At 45.1% G+C, this 22,567-nt stretch overlaps 1 protein-coding gene across 2 annotated transcripts in view; it reads left to right on the top strand.

Moving 5' to 3' along the window:
• The window catches only part of CD99 (CD99 molecule (Xg blood group)), a 106,121-nt gene that overhangs the window by 445 nt on the left and 83,109 nt on the right, over nt 1–22,567 (top strand). The gene's annotated exons all lie outside the window — the stretch shown is intronic.

Genomic DNA, 22,567 nt, shown 5'->3' with positions numbered 1-22,567 from the left:
AAAGAGATGCCCCTCACCCCCTACCCTGCAGTGTATGAGTGGCAGCCCTGGCTTTGTCTCCTGCACATGGGTGGGGCACTGCTGGCTCATTGTATAGGTGCTGCATGGATGAGGGGGGATGCTGCTAATGAGTCCTGTGTGAGGTGACAACAATAGTGTCACCACATCAATGCATCACATTTTTCAGGGCTTTTATCAGATGGCTTCTAGCATCTCACCCTTATGTTCCATACATCAGAGGATTACCTACAAATGCCATTTGACCAAGATACATCAGGACTCTGCTTATGGGTACTGGGGTACCATTTGTGCTGTTCATTATAAGCTATAGTGCCAATTTAGCCTTTGTTCTTTAGCCTGCACCAATTTTCTTACAGGCTTTTGTTGGAACGGAATAGTTCATTGGAGATGTTCTGTATAAGTAGGTTTTTTATGTGAAACCATACTGATCAATCCACCCATTAGAGCCCTTTTGGCAATTAAAATTTAGTTTTATTATAAACCTTAAAAGCCAGTGGATTGAAGATATACGTAGACATTACAATCTAGTTCTCCTACTCACGGGTGTATATTGATTTATAAATCCATTATTATCGGGATAAATTGAAGACATATTATTTATGCACCCGATAATGGTACAAATACATGTGAAAATACAACCATTGGAGTTCCCTATACACACCTGAAAGGCCAATGGCTTCAGGGTATTCTTGCCACAAACCTCATAGATTATCTGCATGCTTATTAGAGGAAGGCTAGAGAAATGGGACGCTAGCATACACTATGCTAGTGTTGAACAAAGTTTGTAACCCAAAACCCAACATGTTTCAACCCCCTAATGCGGACTTCATCAGGGTAAAGTACAGGTGAATATGATTTACATGGGGCGGTGTTGTGGCTATCACTCTCGCCTTGCAGTGCTGGGTCCCCAGTTCTAATCCCATCCAGGGCACTGTTGTTAATATGTATTATTTATATAGCGCCAACATCTTCCGCAGCACTGTATAGAGTATATTGTTTAGTCACTTAACTGTCTCTCAGAGGAGCTCACAATCTAATCCCTACCATGGTCATATGTCTAGTGTAGTGTATGTATCATAGTTTAGTGCCAATTTTTTTAGGGGGAAGCCAAATTAACTTATCTGTATGTTTTTGGGACACACTGACACGGGGAGAACATACAAACGACACTACCATGCTGTCCTATGCCACCGTGCTGCCACTATCTGCATGGAGTTGGTATGTTTTCCCTGTGTCTGTGGGTTTCCTCCATGCACTCTGATTTCCTCCCACATCCCAAATGCAATACAGATAAGTTAATCGGCCTCCCCCTAAATTGGCCCTAGACTACGATACATACACTACACGATACATACAGTACATATACATATGACTGGTGGGGATTAGATTGTGAGCCCCTTTGAAGGACAGTTAAGTGACAAGACAATATACTCTGTGCATTGTTGTGGAAGATGTAAAGGCGTATATGAATACTAAATAATAATATATGAATAGACAGGCATAGGACAGTGCACCCAGCATATAGCCCAAGTCAGAGCTAAGGGCCCATTCACACTTACATTCGCAAAACGCTAGAGCTTAGCGCTAGCGTTTTGCACAAGTAATTTTACCACGATTATTGCTGTAAAAATCATTGGACACTTCCGCGATTTCAAAGCGATCACGGTCAGCGATTTAATAGCACTGTACTGCAATCGCTCCAAATTCGCCCCAAAATGCTGCAGGTAACACGTTTGCGATTGGCGCTAATCACAAAACACCCGCGATTGGCACCAATTGTGGCCGTGAGAGTAACAAAGCACTAGCGCTTTAAATAGCGATTTGCGGGAATCGCCTGCTAATCGCTTAGGTGTGAATGGGCCCTAATAATCTACTGTACAGACCCTCCTATTTATTAAACTCCTCCCTGAAACGTCTACCACCATCCCTAACAACATTAATTCTCTAAAAGGGCAGCATGGGGCCTGCTCACATCCATCATTCATATAGTGATGGCCCGCCCATAAGAGGCATAATAAATGTGGGCTGAATTCTACATACGGTATCCTTGGAAATATTACACTACCTGATATCTCTCTGGAGGTAGAGCAGGAAGCCTAGTATAGTATACATGGAATCAGAACTGAGCGCGGCCACGCCCAGGCTCGGCATGTTGCGGTCCTCTGCCGCCCGGTAACACCACCGCATGCTTGACAGGCGTGATGTTACTACCACTGCAAATCGGCTGCATTTAAACTCCACCCGAATTGCACTGGCGGGCAGCAGATGGGAGACTGAATCGCGCAGTTCTATCTCCTGAAAGAGGCCTAAAGCCTCATCTACATGCGTAGATGAGGCTCCGATCCGGCGGCTCGATTAGCCACCGGATAGCCTCTTCCGCGTCCCCACTCGCCTGCGCCGGATTCCATACCCGCTCGTCCCCGCACCGTGCCGCTTATCTTCCGCTCGATTCCCTGCCATTGTCCCCTTGCGGGGAACGAGCAGGGAATCAGCGGCGGCAAGATCTGACCTGTCGGATCTTATCCAGCCGCATTAGCGGCTCGATTGATGAGCCACATCGCCGCCTCATCTCATCAGCGTGTAGATGAGGCTTAAAAGCTGCAAAACTGTCTGCCACTTCGATGTTTGAACTTAGCAGAAACCATCAGTATACAAGTTGTGTGTAGAGGCTACAACCCAAAATCCTATGCAATTACAGATATTGCACAAACTGATCAATTGTATCATTCGGGAGGCAGAGCAGGGAACCTAGTGTAGCAGAGATCCCTCACTGAGGCTAGCATGAAGAATTAATAAGAGCTATCTGGAGCTATACTTGCTTTGGTGAAATAGTGATGATAAATAGTGACTGGGCCACTGTTATTGCACTCCCACACTAGGGGCTGCTCCTCTGCCCACTCCCTTCTCCATAGAAAAAAAAAACAACACTCTAAGGGCGGGAACACATGACCCAATACTGAAGCTGAATTCACACTATGGCCGATATGCCATTAACTTTTTCACCTGAGTTATATCCTAGGAGATCATTTTCATCTTCTCTTTAAAATTATTTTTCAGCATTTTATAATTGAAAAGTACCCAAAACTTAGTGAAAGTGCTATCATATTTATTTTGCGTATTCTTTTTGGTGGCTTAAAAGGCATTTTATGACAAGTTGTAAAAATATCACCTAGAAGAAAACTCAGGAGAAAAAGTGAATTGCATATGGGCCATATGTGCGTTGTGTAATGCCCGGTATACGGGCGGGCATAGCAAAAGTGCGCACACTGCACATTGTAACGTATACGTTATATTGGGTACCGCCATAGACCGCAAAGTACATTTCTACTACGGCAGCACTGATTGAGTGATTTGGGTGCCAGAGTCTGTTATATGGCTGAACTCCAGCTAGCGGCTACCATGTAGCCAGACTCTGAATATTTGCAGAGGTCTGTGCCAGGGGCGTGGCTAAACCCCGGATATCGGCAGCAGGTCAGTAAGCGCCGCACAGAATTTGGATACCACGTAGTTGAACTCCTTATATTGGCGGAGGCAGCAATGGGGGATAATAATTGGGCACCTGGGGTTTGACTATTGTGCAACTTAACCCCGCATCGGCTGCAGATCGATACTGGCAATCGGTTAATGTTAGGCGTAACGTTAGATGGAGGTAAGGGGGGGTTAGTTTTAGACAGCGATAGGGGAGAGTTAGTGTGAGGTATAGATTAGTGGAGGTGATAGTATAAGATCAGTAACCTTACTGATATTCTACCTTTTGGCAAGATGCAGCTCCCAAACTACTGGCTGCCTTTTTGAAATGTATGCATTACTGTATTTGTGTTCTGTGCTTTGCTTGCCCTCTGCCCTCTTAGTCACATTTGCACTGGCAACTGACGGCCAAAGCAATCATAAACAAATGTTTTGGCCACATGTCAGTATGAGGTTAAAGATGAGCTCATCTTGCATTTTCATAAGCTAGTCGCTCCTGATGGTTAGATGTTGTTTTCCCAAGCGCCATAGAAATCCCTGATACACAGATATTACACTATTTGTGATGGTTTCTGCCCTGCAGCCTTTGACTGTTATTGACTGTTATGCATGTTGGTCTTATCTTCATACTCTGATCTAGGTGGTGGTGGTGGGGGGGGGGGGGGTATAGAAACGCTGGCGCTGTACTGCATTCATGGGTTGAGCAATTGGCTAAGCAAAATCCGATCCATCCGCTTGCTACTTGGGAGTTGTGTCATGTGCAGAAGACAGGATGTCTGTAGAAACGTCATACTGTTGGCCAAAACATTTTTGGGTGTCAGAAGTCTATTATTTGTATGGGTCTTTAATATATGTACTGACATAAGAATTTTGACAACATATGCGACCATACTTGATGGCTTTGATTGTCAATTTCATGTGTATACAGTCATCCCTTGACCCCACCAGGCAGGTGGCTGAGCCAGATATTTTCAGGAATCGTTTTGTGGCTCGGTGTCTTCTCTATGAACAGTCACTGTGTGGCTACTGACAATTGGCCAAAAAAACCTAGCCTGACATCAAGATAGGCATACACTGTTAAGACATGTACGCATTGATATTAGTTACAGGTGGTGGTTGGCCAACAGGCACTTACTGCTCATTTGCCATCTTCAGGCTGCACCATAGACATTGTTGAGCGGTGTGTGCAGTAATTGTGTGCTAAAACAGGGTCAGGTGTGTTCAAGACTTCAGATAAAGGTGTAGCAAGCTAGACAGAGTGACCCCTATATTCTTTGCTTTTTTACTCTTCCCTATGGCGGCTCACAATGTGATTTTTCTCACTATATTCTGGCATAAGGTTCAGGGAAGCCAGTTAACCAGTCACATGGTTATTTGGATGTGTGAGGGAACTTGTGCAAGCATGAGAACATACAAACTCCATGCAGACACTGTGCTTGGTGGGGATTGGTGTAGAACTCTAGAGCTGCAAGCCCAGAGTGCTAACCGCCTAGGCCCCTGCACACTGACATTCATATTCTACTTTCTCATTAAGTTACGTGGGGTTTTAAAAGGAATGTTTTCAGAGGCGGATGTAGAATGTAAGAAATGTTTGTAATCCAGGTGGATAAGTATATGATAGGAATGCGCAGGAGTCCACAGTTCTCTGAGACAGTTTTATAATATCAGTGTCCATATAATCTCACCACATCTATGTAGGCCCAACTTCCTGAGAATTCTCTGAACAAGTTGGTTAGGTGAGGTGTCAAGCCACGGACAAGTGGTAAGAGTGTACGGTTAGTAGCCAGCTTTAAAGGCATTGTCTGACATTAATAGGTGAATTTAGCAGGTATTGACGCATTGGGGATGCTGTACACGATCTAGATTTGAGCTTCTAAAGCTGGCCATACACATATAGATTTACACCCAATGTTCCAAAACTATCGAATACTTTCTGAAACACACACATAGATTCCAGCAGGGAATTGCAAAGCTGTGGGCCAACGATCTATTGCTGCTTCTGCCCTGCCCCATCAACCCAGATCCATCCTGTCAAAATTATTCTTTTGAAATTGGTTTGATCTGACAATTTAAAGAACTGTAAGGAGAGGGATATGGAGGCTTCCATATGTATTTTCTTGTACGCAATACTAGTTGCCTGGTTATTCTGCTGATAATCTGCCTTAAAGGGAACCTACTTAGTCCAAAAGGACCAGCCTATAGGCAGATAGCTCTCCGTAAGAATAATTTGATCGAAAAGACAGGGCATCCAGTTAGATGTCACCTGTAAAGGTTCAGTGGTATAAATATACCGTACGGCCTCTATATAAAGGTCTGTTTAAACATAGTGGAGGTCCTTGCTCATTACCACTGACTGAATCTAGCCAGTACGACTGCACCTTAGTTATTGCAAGGTTCTAAACCTATTAGTGGAATAGCTACACCACACCATAGTTTGTATGAGTGTTGGGGGATGAGCAAGGACCTCCACTATTTTTAAACAGACCTTTATATAGAGGCCGTACGGTATATTTATACCACTGAACCTTTACCTTTAACTGGATGCCCTGTCTTTTCGATCAAATGATTCTTACGGAGAGCTATCTGCCTCTTATTTTATACCTATAGGGCTGGTCCTTTTGGACTAAGTGCGTGATTTTACTGTTCCCTGGTATTATTATTTCGGCTAGTGTGTGTAACTTAAAGGGAACCTAAACTGAGAAGGATGTGGATTTTTCCTCTTAAAATAATACCAGTTGCCTGACTCTCCTGCTGATCCTGTGGCTCTAATACTTTTAGCCACAGCCCCTGAACAAGCATGCAGATCAGGTGCTCTGACTGAAGTCAGACTGGATTAGTTGCATGCTTGTTTCAGGTGTGAGATTCAGCCACTACAGCCAAAGAGATCAGCAGGATAGCCAGGCAACTGGTATTATTTAAAAGGAAACATCCATATGCCTGTCAGTTTAGGTTCCGTTTAAATACTTGTAGACATAGACCCTGAACAAGCATGCAGCAGATCAGGTGTTTCTGACATTATTGTCAGATCTGACAAGATTAACTGCATGCTTGTTTCTGGTGTTATTTAGACACTACTGCAGCCAAATAGCTCAGCAGGTCTGCCAGGCAACTGGTATTGTTTGAAAAGGAAATAAATATGGCAGTCTCCATATTCTTCTCGCTTCAGTTGTTCTTTAAAGGAAACCTGAGATGAACTACGTCTCAGGTTGTATACTTACATGGGGCTTCATCCAGCCCCCTTTAGGCTGCTCGGTCCCTTGCAGTCTCCCTGGGCCGCTCCTGTCCCCTGCTGGACGGCCCAGTACTCTGGGTGAATTGCGCTTGTTTGCGCATGCGCGGCCTGGCTCTGTGCATTCCCCTGTTGGGTTCATGTGGCCAAGAGCATCCTGTGCTGTGCATGCGCAACTTGGCCAGAGTACTGGGCCGTCCAGCAGGGGACAGAAGTGGTCCGGGGAGACGCGAGGGACCGAGTGACCTCAAGGAGGCTGGAGGAAGCCCCAAATAAGTATAGAACCTGAGATGTAGTTTGTCTCAGGTACACGTTAAAGAAAACCCGAGGTGAGAATAATTTGGAGGCTGCCATATTTATTTCCTTTTAAGCAATACCAGTTGCCTGGCTGCCTTGCTGGTCCTCTGCCTCTAATACTTTCAACCATAGACCCTGTACAAGCATGCTTGTTTCTGGTGTAATTCAGTTCACTACTGCAGCCAAATAGATCAGCAGGACTGCCAGGCTAGTATTGTTTAAAAGGAAATAAATATGGCAACCTCCATATCACTCTCACCTTGGGTTCACTTTAAGGGAATTGATCCCCATCCAATTAGAGTGAACTAATCTGCAGGGATTCGAACTAGAGAATTGATATGTGTATGGGCACCTTTATTCCAATAAGTCACAAATGGTTGACTGCAAACTGAAATGGGAAGATGGTAATTAACCACTTGAGGACCACAGTGGAAAACCCCCCTAAAGACCAGGCTAATTTTTGTAAAAATGGCCACTGCAGCTTTAATGCTGGGGATACACGGTATGTTTTTTTTAATCAATCGAGCCGCTGATGGCTCGATTGATAATTTCCGACGTGTCCGGTACCCCACCAGATCGATTCCGCTGTCGATACCGGCGGGCAGGACAATACAAGAAACGAGCGGAAGATAAGAAGCCGCCCGCGGGGACAAGCGGGAATCTATCCTGCTTCTCGATACACAGTACAGAAACGTACCGTGTATCCCCAGCATAAGGCCAAGCTGCAGGCCGCACAACACAGCACACAAGTGATTCGCGCCCCAAGGATGTTTGTTTATTTTTTACTCAGTTTTGTTTTTTTTTATAAATTTTGCTATTTTTCTTTATATGTGTATATCCCTCCCTCCCCCCGCTGGCCAATCCATGTGATCAGCTGTCATAGGCTTCAGCCTATGACAGCCGATCACCGCCGACGGTCAGGAGGGGACAGCCGTGTCACACGGCTGTCTGTCCCCAGTACAGCGCTGCTGTTGATCGCAGAGCTGTACTAAGTGTAAAGACAGCGGTTTCGCCGTCTAACAGTCTCCCGAGCGGCAGTTGAAGGTGGGACGGAGCTCCACCCCCTGAGCAGGAGATGCGTGCGTACCCTGAGCGCGATCTGCAAATCCCAGCCCCAGGACTTGATGCCAATCGGCAGTAGGCGGTCCTGGGGCTGCCACCAGGGGGGTTAATCACAAATAACTCCATGCTGGCTTAGCTCTGCTGTGTGTAAGGCAGGGTACACACTTATTAAAATTTGCATGTAAAATGAATATACTTGAACACACTGCTGCATATCTAATGAAAGAATCACACTTTGACTAAAATTTGCAAAATTGCATTCATATTTTCACTTGTGCAAAAAACCAAAACAAAAAAAACCCCCAAAAAATAAAAAGAATCTGATGCAGATTTCCCCATAGGCATTCAGGGCCCCTTTCCACTGTTGCGGAAACTGCCTCAAATCCGCAGAGTTTCCCCGCAGGCAAATCGCGCGGGGAAACTCTGCCATAGGGGATAACGGCGCCGCTGGCCGAATCGCTTGCAGTAGCGATTCGGCCGGAACCCCCTACAGAATTCGCGGCGGAGGCTGCGATTCCCATAGCCGTGCATGGCACGGCTCATGGGATTTGCCTGCGATCCCGCCCACCCGCTAGACGCACGCCGCACTAGTGAAAACAAGCTCTCATTGGAGTCAGTTTTTCTGCATCCAATCTGCGTGTAGTGAAAACAGGCCCTTACATCTTCCAGCATAAATTCACACATCGCATGGAAATTCATGGAGTTTCATATGCTGCCGTAAAAAGAATGCCAGTGAAAATGTGCATGCAAATTTAAATTAAAAAAAAGGTTCTGTTTTTGCAATGATAAGTGTGAGCCCTGCCTAAGTGCCCGTCTTCACACCTGAGATGTTCTTTGCAAGGAACCTTCCAGTGAATAGCATGACCCAAATTCCAGACTTAAGATTATACATTTTATTGTTGATGTGACTTTTAATTATCTATAAAAGTGTCTGGCTTCTTGCCCAGAGTTCAGTGTTAATTTATCCATCCATCGTTATTAGAGTAAGGCAGGGTTTACACATGCCACATTTGTGCTGTTTTTGCATTACGAAACACCCTTAAAAATGACAGCTCATGTAAATCAATGGGCTTGTTCACATGTAATGTGAAAAACAAAACAACCTGACAGAGTGTAGCATTTTCTGCACACAGTGGGCTTGATTCACTAAACCGTGATAACTCAAATATCACACCTTATCAAAGATATCACGCCTTATCAGAATAGCATAGCGAGCGATATGAACCCGCAGGGGCTCAGGGCAGGACGAGTGCCATTGCCAATTAGCAGGCATAAGTTCGTAGCGCTTGCTATGCTACTCTGATAAGGCGTGATATCTTTGATAAGGTGTGATATTTGAGTTAGCACGGTTTAGTGAATCAAGCCCAGTATGTGTTATCCTGTTGAAAAGCATTGTCCAATACGCAGTAGCATAGCAATAGGAAATGCAGAGGTTGCGACCGTACCGGGACCCTTGGACCAGAGGGACCCACAAGGGGCCCTCCCTCAATCACAGTATTAGCATCTGGCCTCTTCAATGGTGCTATGCTGGTAATGATCACTTCTATATATGCTTTGAATAGTGGTAATAATCAACCATCCACCTCTGCTAACAATCTGGGGTGTGTACAGACACCCTGATGCATCGCTGATCATCTCAGCCGAGCACATTGTTTGCTTCTCCGGAAGCTGCTCCATCGTGCACCATGCCGCCATAGCAACAGACACATCACCAGCCTATGTGTCACTTTGCCTTAAATTTTTGCCCGTCCCGAACCCTATACACCCTAAGATAGAGAACACATTTTTACCCCTTTTAAAAGTTGTTAGTTGCAAAGTTGCAACAGTCATCATAAAAGGAAACCTAAACTTTTGTGAAATAAAAATCCCTCCAAAAGCAGGAGAGCTGATTGGACAGCCGAAGTCTCCAGCGTGAATTGGGTGTGTCCGCAGATGAACTGCTCAGGCTGTGCAAAGGGTTTTATTTTGTTGGTCACCTGTCACGCTCCGAGCTATCTACCATGTATGGAGGTGCATAGCTTTTTAACAGCATTAGTTTACAAAATATCTTATGTAACATCTGATATAAAATATATCACTTTGAGATGTTCATACATTAAGCTGGCCTGTTCTCTGCTGACTTGCCCATAGACTCTCGCCTAGTAGTGTTCCATGATTATGGGATGTTCCTCTGATCCTTGGCTGCAGAATATCTGTCCTGGCAGATCAGGTTTTCAGCTGGGAATGTCCGTTTGTTCCGCAGATGGTCAGCCGCAACAGGAATCTGACTGGCTTGTTCATATGCTCCACTGACAGCTGTGAACACAATTACCATAGCTCATAAAGCAGGAGTGGATGGGCTGTGTCTGCAAAAATAACTTCTGATCATTATCAAAGCCCCACTAAAGCCAATACTGAAGTATGCAAACTCTCAAAACAGGCCTGTTAAGTGGAAATTATACAGTCATTTTATGGTTTGTGTCTAACTTTTCAATTTCAGTAATGCATTAGGAAGCTGGGTTTGTCTTGCTGATAAAACCGCCTTGGCCGAGGATCTAGCAAGTGTCTAGCATGTGTACAGCAGCCGCCCAACGTCACCTAAAAGTGACCCCCTGAGTGCATTGTTCTCCTCCGTTGGAAACGTGCACCGCATGTCGCCCCTTCGCCCTCCTCGATAGTAACAGATGCTTTGCTAGCCTGCGGGCTAGTTTATAGCGTTGGGCCCTCAACTGTTGTCTGAGGGATCGATCCGGAACCTGTTGGCCAACAGTCCCTGTACGTGCGAACAAGGTTTAAGTTTGATTTTCTCAGTAGAGGGTTCCTTTAATGTAGAAAGTAGATGCAGCAACACATAAAATGCCAGGGTGAAATAAAGTAATCGGGTAGGTTTTGTCCCTTAAAGTGTACCTGTAGTAAAAAAGTGCCCCAAATGAGTACTTACCTAAGTGGAGGGAAGCCTCTCCTGCTTGCTGTTCCAGCACTAAAGGCTCATACACACATCAGACCATAGTCTTTGGAAAATGAAAAATAACAGACCAATTTTACCCCCTTCCATGTAGTATGAGAGCCATACCTACACAGTCTATTCTATGGAGCTGAACTCCCCATCAGATAGAAATCTTTGCAAGATGCTGCACACAAAGATGCTGTAGACATTCAAAAGATCAGTATCTGCAAAAGATCTGTTCCTGCAACAGATCCATTTCTGCAAAATGCATTCATAGTCTATGAGATCTGCAGATCATCATACACACCTTGTTTAACAGACATTCATCTGCAGATCAGATCCACCAGGATGGATTTTCAGATCTGCGGATGATTGTCTGATCTGCAGATGAATGTCAGTTAAACAAGGTGTGTATGATGATCTGCAGATCTCATAGACTATGAATGCAATTTGCAGGAACGGATCGTTGGCAGGAACAGATCTTTTGCATATACTGATCTTTTGTGTCTGTACAGCATCTGTGTGTGCAGCATCTTGCAAAGATTTTTTTCTGATGGGGAATTCAGCTCCATAGAAAATACTGTGAAGGTATGGCTCTCATACTACATGGAAGGGTGGTAAGATTGGTCTGTGATCTTTCATTTTCAAAAGACTATGGTCTGATGTGTGTAAGTGGCCTAAGACAGCCCTAAAGCCTGTCGACAAGGGCTTGTCAGCGGAGCTTGGCTGCACTGCACAGACAGCTCCGGGCTGCACAGTAGCATGGAACTGTACAGGCTCAGCTTTGTCCACTGAGCCAGCACTGGCACTGGTGGAGGGGGGACTGGGGAAGCCACTGGAGGTTCCAGAGGCGTCCCTCTACTGAGGTATGTGACTTTTTTTTTTAAATCTCACATGTTTGCCTTAAGTTAATGCAAAAGCTAAAAGAAGTTTAAAGTGAACTTGAGATGGTTCACTAGTATTTATTTATACTTACCTGGGGCTTCCTTCAGCCCCATGAGTACTGTGGACTCCGTCATCCTCCTCGGCCCCTCTGTTCTGCCGCTATGACGCCCAATAATCCGGGCAGTTGCAGCCTTCTGTGCATGTGCACCCCTCGTCGCACCCCTGTCCCCTGGAGCATTCTGTGCCTGCACAGTAGTACTGCCAGGTGCAGAAAGCTTTAGGGGACAAGGGCGTGTGCGTGGCCAAGCCACACATGTGCAAAAGCCCCTAACTGGCAGCGACTGACCGGATTACCGGGAGTTGTAGCGCCAGAATGGAGGGGCTGAAGAGAGAATGGCGAGAGAAGCCACAATGCTCATGGGGCTGGAGGAAGCCCCAGGTAAGTATAAATAAATGCTAGTGTACCATCTCAGGTACACTTTAAAGGGACTCCGAGCAGTACAGAAACTATGGAAAGATGCATATCATTTTAAAGCTCTCTTTCTCCTCTTTCCAATGATATATAAAGCGCTGCCCTACGCCTTTTAGTTTTCGCTATTTTCGCGATTGAAATTGCAGCGGCCGCGATTTCAATCGCGAAAATAAAGAAAACTAAAAGGCGTAGGGCAACGATTTAGGTGTCACCAGAAAGAGGAGAAAGAGAGCTTTAAAATGATATCCATCTTTCCATAGTTACATTGTATTACACAGGCCGACTTTTTCTGCTGAATGGAGCTGCTGACACTGGGGAAAGTGTCGTCCTGTGTAATACAAGTAACTATGGAAAGATGGATATCATTTTAAAGCTCCCTTTCTCCTCTTTCTGGCGACACCTAAATCGTCACTCTACGCCTTTTAGTTTTCTTTATTTTCGCGATTGAAATCGCGGCCGCGGCAATTTCAATCGCGAAAATAGCGAAAACTAAAAGACGTAGGGCGGCGGTTTATATATCATTGGAAAGAGGAGAAAGAGAGCTTTAAAATGATATGCATCTTTCCATAGTTTCTGCACTGCTCGGAGTCCCTTTAAGCATGACACTAACTAGCAGAAGTAAAAAATAGTATGTCAGGCCTGCATGCTTGACACCCACATTTGTAAGTCTTATCTGTAAAGAAAGTAAGTGAACTATTTTCCTGTTAACAAAAAAAATACCTGTCCATTCATAATGCGGGTATTTGGAGATTGGCCTTAAGCCCAGGGATGGACTAGAGGAAAAAGAGACGCTTGGCAGAAAAGTTGCTGCATTGTGTAATTGTGTATATGAGCGAGTATTTCCAGGCATATCCAAGCAATAACCTTTATTTACTGGCAGCACTGCCAGCTCACTGCTATTCTAGAGTGGAATGTGTGTAGGCACCAGTGAGATTGCTGCTTGAAACTAATGATCAGGATCACATACTGCATGGAATTTGAGGCCGCGCTAAACAATATTTCAATATATGGCAGGTGCTGAAAAACAGAACTGCTTAAAGGTCGCAATACACTGTACAATTTTCATGCTGAAATCGAAAAATCTGTGTGCAGTGTAGGGGGCAGCCATTAGATCCCGATTTGATCAGAGAGGGATCTATCTGATAGTCAACCTGGTGGCCATCTATAAAGGTGGCCATGAATCCGGCGACTTGGTGGCAAATCGACCATCTGATTTGATTATTATAATCAAATCTGATGAAAATCGGTGACGCCAAGTACATGTCCGAACGATGATGCAACCAATTTCAGATTCGATTAGAAAGATATTTGTCTCTTGGCCGAATCTGCCCATCATCACTAGGTGTGTCGCTACCTTAAGGGCAAGTTCTCACTCATGCGATAAGTAATTCCCACTAATCTCCGAAGCAATATCGCTTTTTAAAGTGCTAGCGCAATGCAAAGTATATGGCAGTGATCTCATTGCCGCTGATTGCGGGTGATTCACGATTAGCGGCAATTGCAAAACGGGTTGCATGTAACATTTTACTGCGATTTTGGAGCGATCACGATACAGTGCTTAAAAACCGCGAGAGTGTACAGTCATTTTACCGCGCTAATCGTGGTAAAATCACCCGTGCAATGTGCTAGCGTTTTGCGTTTACAAGTGTGAAAGGGCCCTCAGTGTACAGTATGTCCACCTTTATAACTTTGAGCTAAAAAGCATTTTCTCTCTAGGCTGATAAGCCTTGTTTGATAACCAGGCAGGATGAGGAATGCATCAAGCTGTGCTGATTACAGGGCCAGATCCAAATCCAAAAGTGTTTACACAGGACTTAAGGTTAAACATGCAATTATGATCTTCAATCTAAATATGTTTCTGAATCATTATATTACTCAGTCTGAATTGATTAAAAGCTTAACACTAAGGTGTGTCTGTAACCACAGATGCTCACATAATATATGTGTATAGGTATTATATACAGTGGGTTTGTATAGGTTTTATTAATGACTCACCTGTTCAAAGGCTTTGTACACATGGTAGACGGCTCTTGGCTGAAGCGGCTTGTCAGGACCGCAGAAGGTAATCAAATGCTTTTCTGCATGCTTGAAGAAAAAACATCTGGACGAGCCGTCGGGTGGCTGCAGGCTGCTGGTTCAGACACCCCCATCTGAACCAGCCCTTAAGGACATACGAGGTGAAAAAGAGCAGCAATCGTTACTTACCTGGGGCTCCTTCTAGCCCCTAGATGTCTTCTAAGTCCCTCTCCGCAGCTCCGGTGCTCCTCACTATCCCGCTGGCCGCCCGTGAAGCTCGACAACCCGTTGGCGGGTCGGTTGCCAAGCTTCACGGCCGTCCAGTGGGACAGCGGGGAGCACCGGAGCTGCGGAGAGGGACTCAGAAGACATCTAGGGGCTGGAAGAAGCCCCAGGTAAGTAACGATTGCTGCTCTCTTTCACCTCATATGCCCTTTAACACTGTTTTTTGATACAATGTTCGGTGATTGTTTGGAGTTTTGGAACAGTCGCTGTATAGTTTACATGCTTGGCTATAGCTAAGTAGCCTTTACTGTTCACTTGTATAGGAGAAAATATGGCTCAACCCCAGTGTCTGTTGGAAGCAAAACACTGGATAAGGCTGGGAGTCCACAATGCTTAATGCTACAAAAACAAAACAGACCAACGTTCGATAACGTTATTGGACTTGCCAAACCACTAAGCTCATGTTTCGGACCTACTGGCTACAATCATAGCTACGATAAAGGGTCAATTAGTCCCAAACAAACTTGTTATGTGTCTTTTCATGTCCAATAAAGCCATTTTATGATGCATGCTGTATAAATGAGCCTGATTAAGTATTTTAGTTACTTTTTAACCATTTCTTTATGCTTTTAATCAGTTATACACAAATACTGACACAAATGGACACGTGTCAAGGGGTACATGAGGTGATGTTATTCACAGTAATGCTCCATTCACACTAAGGATCGCAAAACGCTAGCGTTTCCAGAGTGATTTTCTTTTTTCACTGAACATGAATGCGATTTTTGAGCAATTGGTGTTTTTTTAAACATTCAACTGCGATTACGCCAAAATCGCGGAAAAGTGCTGCATGCACTGAGCTTCCAGTTTTCCCAATCACTGCAGTGAGATCACTGCCATATACTATACATTGCACTAGCGCTTCAAAATGCTAGCGATCACCAGCAATTCAAAGCGCTGCGGAGATCACTTGGAAAACTCCCCAGTGTGAATGGGCCCTGAGGCCTTGTTCACATTGCGTTCCGTTTGCGTGTCCGTCCGAATTGGGCGGTTTTTGAGGCGTCTTTTTTCCCTGATTCCCAGCGCTTGGGTGGGCGATTCGTTTTTGTGCTTAGCGGTTTTCTAAGCGTTTCTTTCCGAGCAGTTTTGTAATTCACTCCCTGGTGCAAGTCAGGAAGTTAACTCTTTGACCCGGAAAGGAATAAATACAATGGGCTCTATTCATAAAAAAGTTGTGGCAAAAAAACTCCTGGAGGGAAAATACTGCAGCGGTATTTTAGACTTCTGGGTGGTTATTCAAAAAAATGTTGCCAGCTGCGATGCAAGTGCGGAGATCTCCCGCTGAAGGCTGGCGGTAGGCTGTCGGAAGGCATGCGGAAACACTTCAGCCGGCAGAGTCCCTCCGTGCACTGCTCTCTCTGGGAGGTCTGTCCCATTCACTTGTATGTAATCCGCAAAATCAGAGGAAGCGGTATTTCCCTTCCACATACCGCTTCCTCTAAACTTTATGAATGGCCATTTTGTTACTTTTTTCTAGATAAATCTAGAAAAACACTGCAGAAGGCGGAAATTTCTCGCTCTGCTCGGGGATTGTAGATTTTCATGCGGGAACAGCTTTTATGAATGACCACTTTGCTAAATGGACGGGAAAATCCTCTGTTTTGAGCGGAAAACTTGCGGTAACCTTTTATGAATAGAGCCCAATGTATTTATTCTTAAAAATCCTAACACAATTGCTATACTAAGCGATTTTGTGAGCGTTTGTCATTTCTCCTATACTTTCCACCGAGGCGGAATCGCCGCTTTACTGAACGGACAGTGCATGACCCACGCAGAGATGAACCTTCTCATAGACATTCATTGTCCACATGGTCGGGGGGTGATTTTAAAAATCGCCCACGTGTAAAAAAAAAACAACAAAAAAAAAACAAAACACCTGCGGTGTGAACAAGCCCTTGAGGCTCGTACACACATGCAACTTTTCCGCCCAACTATCGTCCAAACTTGGTCTGTTCTGCTGGATGAAAGCTGGATGTGAACGTTTAACAAACGACTACCGTAGATGATCGACTGGTAAAAGGCTGTTTGCCCGATCCAACAGGCAGTATTACCACGTGACTGTTAGCCTGGATATCATTCATTTGGTCGCACGTGTACAAGTTGTTTGAATGGCTTGTATTTGCTTTGAATGCGGCGATATCGTGCAGTCCGTCATTTGCTTGCATGCGCAGTGTGCAAATGAGTTGGTTGTTCAGTTGGTTGGTTCGGGGAAAATACAAGTCGTGCAATCACTTGATCGGGCGGTCAGTCAGGTTGCCGGGTTGATCATGCAGAAAAGTTACACATGTGTATGAATCTTAGGGCTCTTTCACACTAGAGGCTGCGGTAGAAAAGGCTGAAAGTCAGCCTTTTGCTTAACGCCAATACATAGCGTTTTCAAAGCCTTTTGAAAGAGTTTTACAGCCCATATGAAAACGTCCTTTTTTTTTTCTTCTATAAAAATAAGTGAACAAGATAGCTGTAAAACGCTTTGAAAAGGCTTTGAAAACGCTGAAGTTGGCGTTTTCCATTGACTATCATTGAAACGCCAACAGCCAACTTCAGCTGTTAACAGCCCTGAAACGCAACGCTCCAAAACGCCGAGTTAGATGTGAAAGGTAAAATGAAAGTCTATGGACTTTCTTTTACCTAGCAAAACGCCAACTTCGGCCGTGGCGTTAAAACGCCGAAAAATCCCTCTGGTGTGAGAGGGCCCTTAGGGGCCTGTTCCCACGAGCGCAGAAACCGGGCCGAATTCGGAGAGTTTCCCCACAGGCAAATCGTGTGGGGAAACTCTGCCATAGGAAACAATGGCGCCGCCATTGCCATCAGTTTCGGCGCGGGTGGCTGCGAATCCCATAGCCTTGCATGGCACGGCTTATGGGATTCGTCAGTGTTCCTGCAGACCATGAAGTGCAGCCGCATGTGGCACTAGTGGAAACGGGCCCTAAGAGATGTGCTAATTCCTGTTTACTGGCACATTTCACATACACTTGTGGTGGACTCTGATGCAATTCCAAGCTGTATTTGCTGTAGTTTACGTTACGTTTGCTTGCAGGCAGTCATTATTTGCATCTCATTGACCATCTCTGTTCACAATGGGGTACTCAGCAAACAGCATCTTTCACAAAGAGATGGGATTTCCAAAGCAAATGTCAGGCAAATTCAGGAACATATTTGTTTTAGCTGAAGAGGCCATGAGAAGGGCACAGGTTAAACAATGCTATCCCAGTGATATCAGCTGATAGTGGAAGGCTAGAAATATCAGGAATTGTTTACTACAGAATACCACATGGTGACCCAGAACCACTAGGCAAGATCTGTGATATCATCTAATATTGAGCGGGGCAGTGCAGCTTGGGGATACATGATCAATAACAGGTGGATATTGATAATTTACCACATCTACTAATGACCAGCATAATTGGTTGCCACAGCTCTGCATGCTTTCTATGAGATATAAGCTTGAATGGATATCCCAGGGGAGTGGTGGATATCATGTGTTAAAAGAATTGCAGCTAGTGCCGATCTTTTCAGTTTTTCTCTACTTATTGTAAATGGAGCTAGCTGGGCCAGATCCTGAACTCCTTCCTTTATTTTGTCCTCCTTACGTTCACAGTGGTGCATTGCGATGGGGTGTAGCGACTGCACTTTTTTTTTTTTTTAAAGATTCTTTTTATTGTTATTTTAACGATATACATAACAAAACATTCCCACGCGCAGGTGGGTTGAACATGCTCCACATGACATATAATATTGTTCAAAGCCGTGCCGACAGCGATTATATCGGCTCCAATCCCCCTCCCCCCATCAATTCAACCTAATATATTGATCAAGTACAACCAAAGCCACCTCCTAGCAGTTCATTATTCATATTTGCTGTAGAGAACCATACTGTAGTTAGGCAAAGTGTAGATAAAAGGTGTCAAGCCGTGTTTTTTTGTTGCTAATCCAGGGCTTCCAGACCTTATCAAATTTCTGTGGGCACTCCCTAGCAAGGTATGCCGCCTTATACAGATGGACGGATAGCGACTGCACTTTAACATGGCTTTTCGCACTGCAGTACACCAACTATGCGATGCTCACAGTGCAGCTGGCGCAATGAGACTTAACGGCGTGAGGTATCCCAACGCACTGCATACAGCGTGTTACTACTAAATGCACACAGTAACAGTATAGTATACTTTTCACTAACTGCATGCTTCACTGTATGCAACGCATGGATCATATGTAGAGCTGGGGTCCCCAAACTTTTTTGGTCAAGGCCAGGCCAACATACTTCAGACTGCAGTGGGCCCGGAACTTACATAACACTATGTTTAAAACCATTACAATGAATCTAGTTATTGATTCCCCCCAATCATGCCTGGAGGAGAACTCCCAGCAGCAGCCATTCAGTCATATAGCACCCAAAGGACATCTTTGTGCACCAGACAGTGAAGCATATCCAGGTGACAACCAGCTGTCCAGTTAGACAGCAGTGTCACCTGATGCAGAATTGGATTGGAAGCCAGCGAATGACTGGTCACTGGCTTCTACAGTGTGTGGATGGGTGGTGCCAACACTGCTATTCAATATGCGGGCCGCCGACATTTAAAGGTGCAGTGTGCCACATCTTATTAGTTATACATTTTGTGTTTGGGGGGCCAGTGAAAAAGCCTCAGGGGGCCGCATTCAGCCCGTGGGCCGTAGTTTGAGGACCACTGATGTAGAGTGACTGTTCTACTCCATTGCATTGCATTCCAGTTGTTACAAAGAACACAACGCTCACCATGAACCTAGCCTTAGGGCTCGTTTCCACTGCAACGCAGAGCCATGCGGCTCTGTGCTGCGTGTCACAACCGGGGGCGATCCCATTCATTATACGCGGCAACCATGCAAAAAGTGAATTGCAGCACATTAATGGAAACCGCAGACAGTGCAGTCTATGCAATCTGCTGTCCCCGCCATCGCGTTTCCATAAGCGCGCATGAAAGCGCACTATATGGAAATGAGGCCTTACAGTCCAAACTATAGCTTGCCTTGGGCCACTGATATCCACCCCCTGCATAACCCGCAAACATTTGTGGCCAGAATAGCTTCTGCAGTGAGTTAAGACATTAGGTCAACAACAATGTATCTCTTTACCCATAGTGTTTTGAAAGCATTTCAGGAAGCTTTTCCATGTGTTTAGACCAGGGGTCTCAAACTCGCGGCCCGCGGGCCATTTGCGGCCCTCGATACAATATTTTGTGGCCCTCGATGGCAAAAGTTCCTTATAGTTCGCTTCAGTGCTCCCATGTAATCCGCCACATCCACGCCGCTAAACGAGGGCTGCAGAGCCCCCAAATTCGCCCGGGGGGCAATCCGCCGGCATTTCCTGGAAGGGGCAGAGCTTTCAGCTTCAGCTCTGCCCCTCCTGACGTCAATTGCCGCCTCTCCCCACCCCTCTCTGTGAAGGAAGAGTGAGAGGGGCGGGCAGAGGCGGCGATGCACCGCGATTGTGAAATTCCTTATGCGGCCCAGCCTCATCCTGACTTTGCCTCCTGCGGCCCCCAGGTAAATTGAGTTTGAGACCCCTGGTTTAGACTATTGAATAAATGAGTGTTGCATGTGGAGGCTACTTATGTATAGCTCTAGTGGGAGATTGTAGTAGTTATTCATTGAGTATAGCCAGGGGAATCCCAGACTGCCCTGGATTTGTGCCGTTTAGCTTCCTTTTTCCTACAGCGGGGGAAAGGAGGGAGGATGAGGAGGAAGTGCCACCTGCATGTTATTATTTGGCATCCACTTATGCCTCCCGCATATGGGTGTACATCACAGGATGCAAGATCATTTCCTAAACTCAGACTGTCTTTGTATGTCTATCCCTTATTGACTTTGCATTAGTCCTTATAAAGTACATAGCAGGATAGTGAAGAGATTGTAAATGTTTTTTGTTTCGCTTTAATTTTGCTCAGTCTGTTGTGTACCTGGTGAAGTCATCACTGGCACCCATTTTTTCCAGCAGAGCTTGCAGTAATTGATCTACAGTGGTGTAATGCATAATTGTCTGAGCACATAGAGCGGTTGGGTAAAATAAAGCTGGCCATACACTTAAATATTTCTGCCCAATGTTCCAAAACAATTTATTCCTTTCAGAAAAGGATCGATTTCTACCACACACTGCTCATCATGACTCTATCTATTGTAAATCGTTCAAACCACAACCTTGCGCTGTTTGGTGCAATGCTATGGGATGTTGATTTATCTCTGTCACTGCCCCGCCCCAAATTGCCCAGATTGCCCCAGATTTTCCATCCTGTCTGATTGATAGTTTCAATATATTTTTGATCCATTTGTGGAATCTATTCCCTGCAGATGGATTGAATCTGCAAATAATCTAATGGGAAGATCAGTGAGTGTATGGGCACCTTAAAGCAGACCCAAACGAAACATTTTTTTAATTCAAAATATTTAGGTGCACCACTCTGACACATACAAAGATAAATAAACACTCCTTCAAGCCTATGAGCATTTCAGTGCATGCTTTTCACCCTTCTCTTTTCATAACTAGGGTTATATGGGGGCAGCCATTAGCAATTCCTCCTTTGCCAGACACCTCCTACTCCACCAGTCTGCCGGATTCTGTCCCGGCAATATAAAAAGAAGGGAGGGGTTCCTCCAATAAATGTAAAATATTTTATATTTGTCATCATGCAGCTGAAAAAAGGTTCTTTAAGTTGCTTTAGGGTTAGGAGGTGTTTCTCTCTGCTGTAGGCAGAGCTGCAGCTCCCTTGGCTCTAGTGCCGTTTGTGTGATTAATCCCCTCGAGCATGTTTTTCTCTGGAGCCAATCTATCTCACCACCTGCTGCCATACAAATGTTTTACCACAGATGCAGGAGGCGGCACTGCTTAGGAACTGGCCTTGTGCAGCCAGTCTATGCTATGTGTTTGTACTGTACTCTGTATCAACAGCTCTTGGCTTCTAGCCTTGGTGTCTGCTTTTAATCTGCACTTGAACTATGAAAACAGGGGTTAGGTTGTTTCCTTTGGTTGGTCTCTTCTAGTCTTGTAGTTTTATGCATTAGGCTACTTTTACACTTACCACGGTACTCTCCCCCGTCGCAGCTCGTCGCCAGGGCAGTGTAAGTCTTTGGGGATTCACACTATGTCGGTGCGACAGAAGTAGCGAAATCAACGCTACTCTGTCAGGAGCAAAAGTCTGGACAGACTTCAGAATGAGGCCCAAAGTAATAATGTTCTGTTCAGTGACCTCGGGGGACACCTGAACATACACGAGATTGTCAGCAGAGACGGAACCTGAACAGCTGCTTCGTCGTGGGTGTACGAGGCTTATGCAGGACTGTTAACTATATGTATACATGTTTATCTCATCATGGGGCATATTCTGCCAATAAACTTACTGTGCATAAGTAGTGCAAAGCAGTGTTACGTCTACTTGCGCTAGTTACATAGTGTGCATCGTACAATAAGCCCAACCGCGCTACCTTTGTGCAGTGTGCACATGGTAATATTAACAATGTTTGCTGAATATGCCTGCGTTTGACAGGTCTGTTCAGGAACAGATTAAAGGACCACTATCACAAAAAAAGTAGGCAGTTAAAATCTACCATAACCGACAGGTTTTGGGCCAGTCCTTCTCCTCATGGGGGATTATCAGGGTTTTCTTTGTTTTCAACAACATTTCCTGAACGGCGGTTTAACTGCCAAAATAGTAAGATGCCAGCCTCCGAAATCACTTGCACACTATTTTGTCAGTTAGGCTTTGCAACTGATGTTCAGGAAATGCTGTTGAAAACAAAGAACACCCTGAGAATCCCCCATGAGGAGATGGACTGGCCCAAAACCTGGTAGTTCTGGCAGATTTTAACCAGGGCTGTGGAGTTGGGAGTCTGGGCAATTTTGGGCACCCGGAGTCGGAGTCATTGATTTCATAAACTGAGG

This window comes from Hyperolius riggenbachi, chromosome 2, assembly GCF_040937935.1.
Source record: "Hyperolius riggenbachi isolate aHypRig1 chromosome 2, aHypRig1.pri, whole genome shotgun sequence".
Taxonomy (NCBI): domain Eukaryota; kingdom Metazoa; phylum Chordata; class Amphibia; order Anura; family Hyperoliidae; genus Hyperolius; species Hyperolius riggenbachi.
This window is presented reverse-complemented; position numbering and strand designations above follow the sequence as displayed.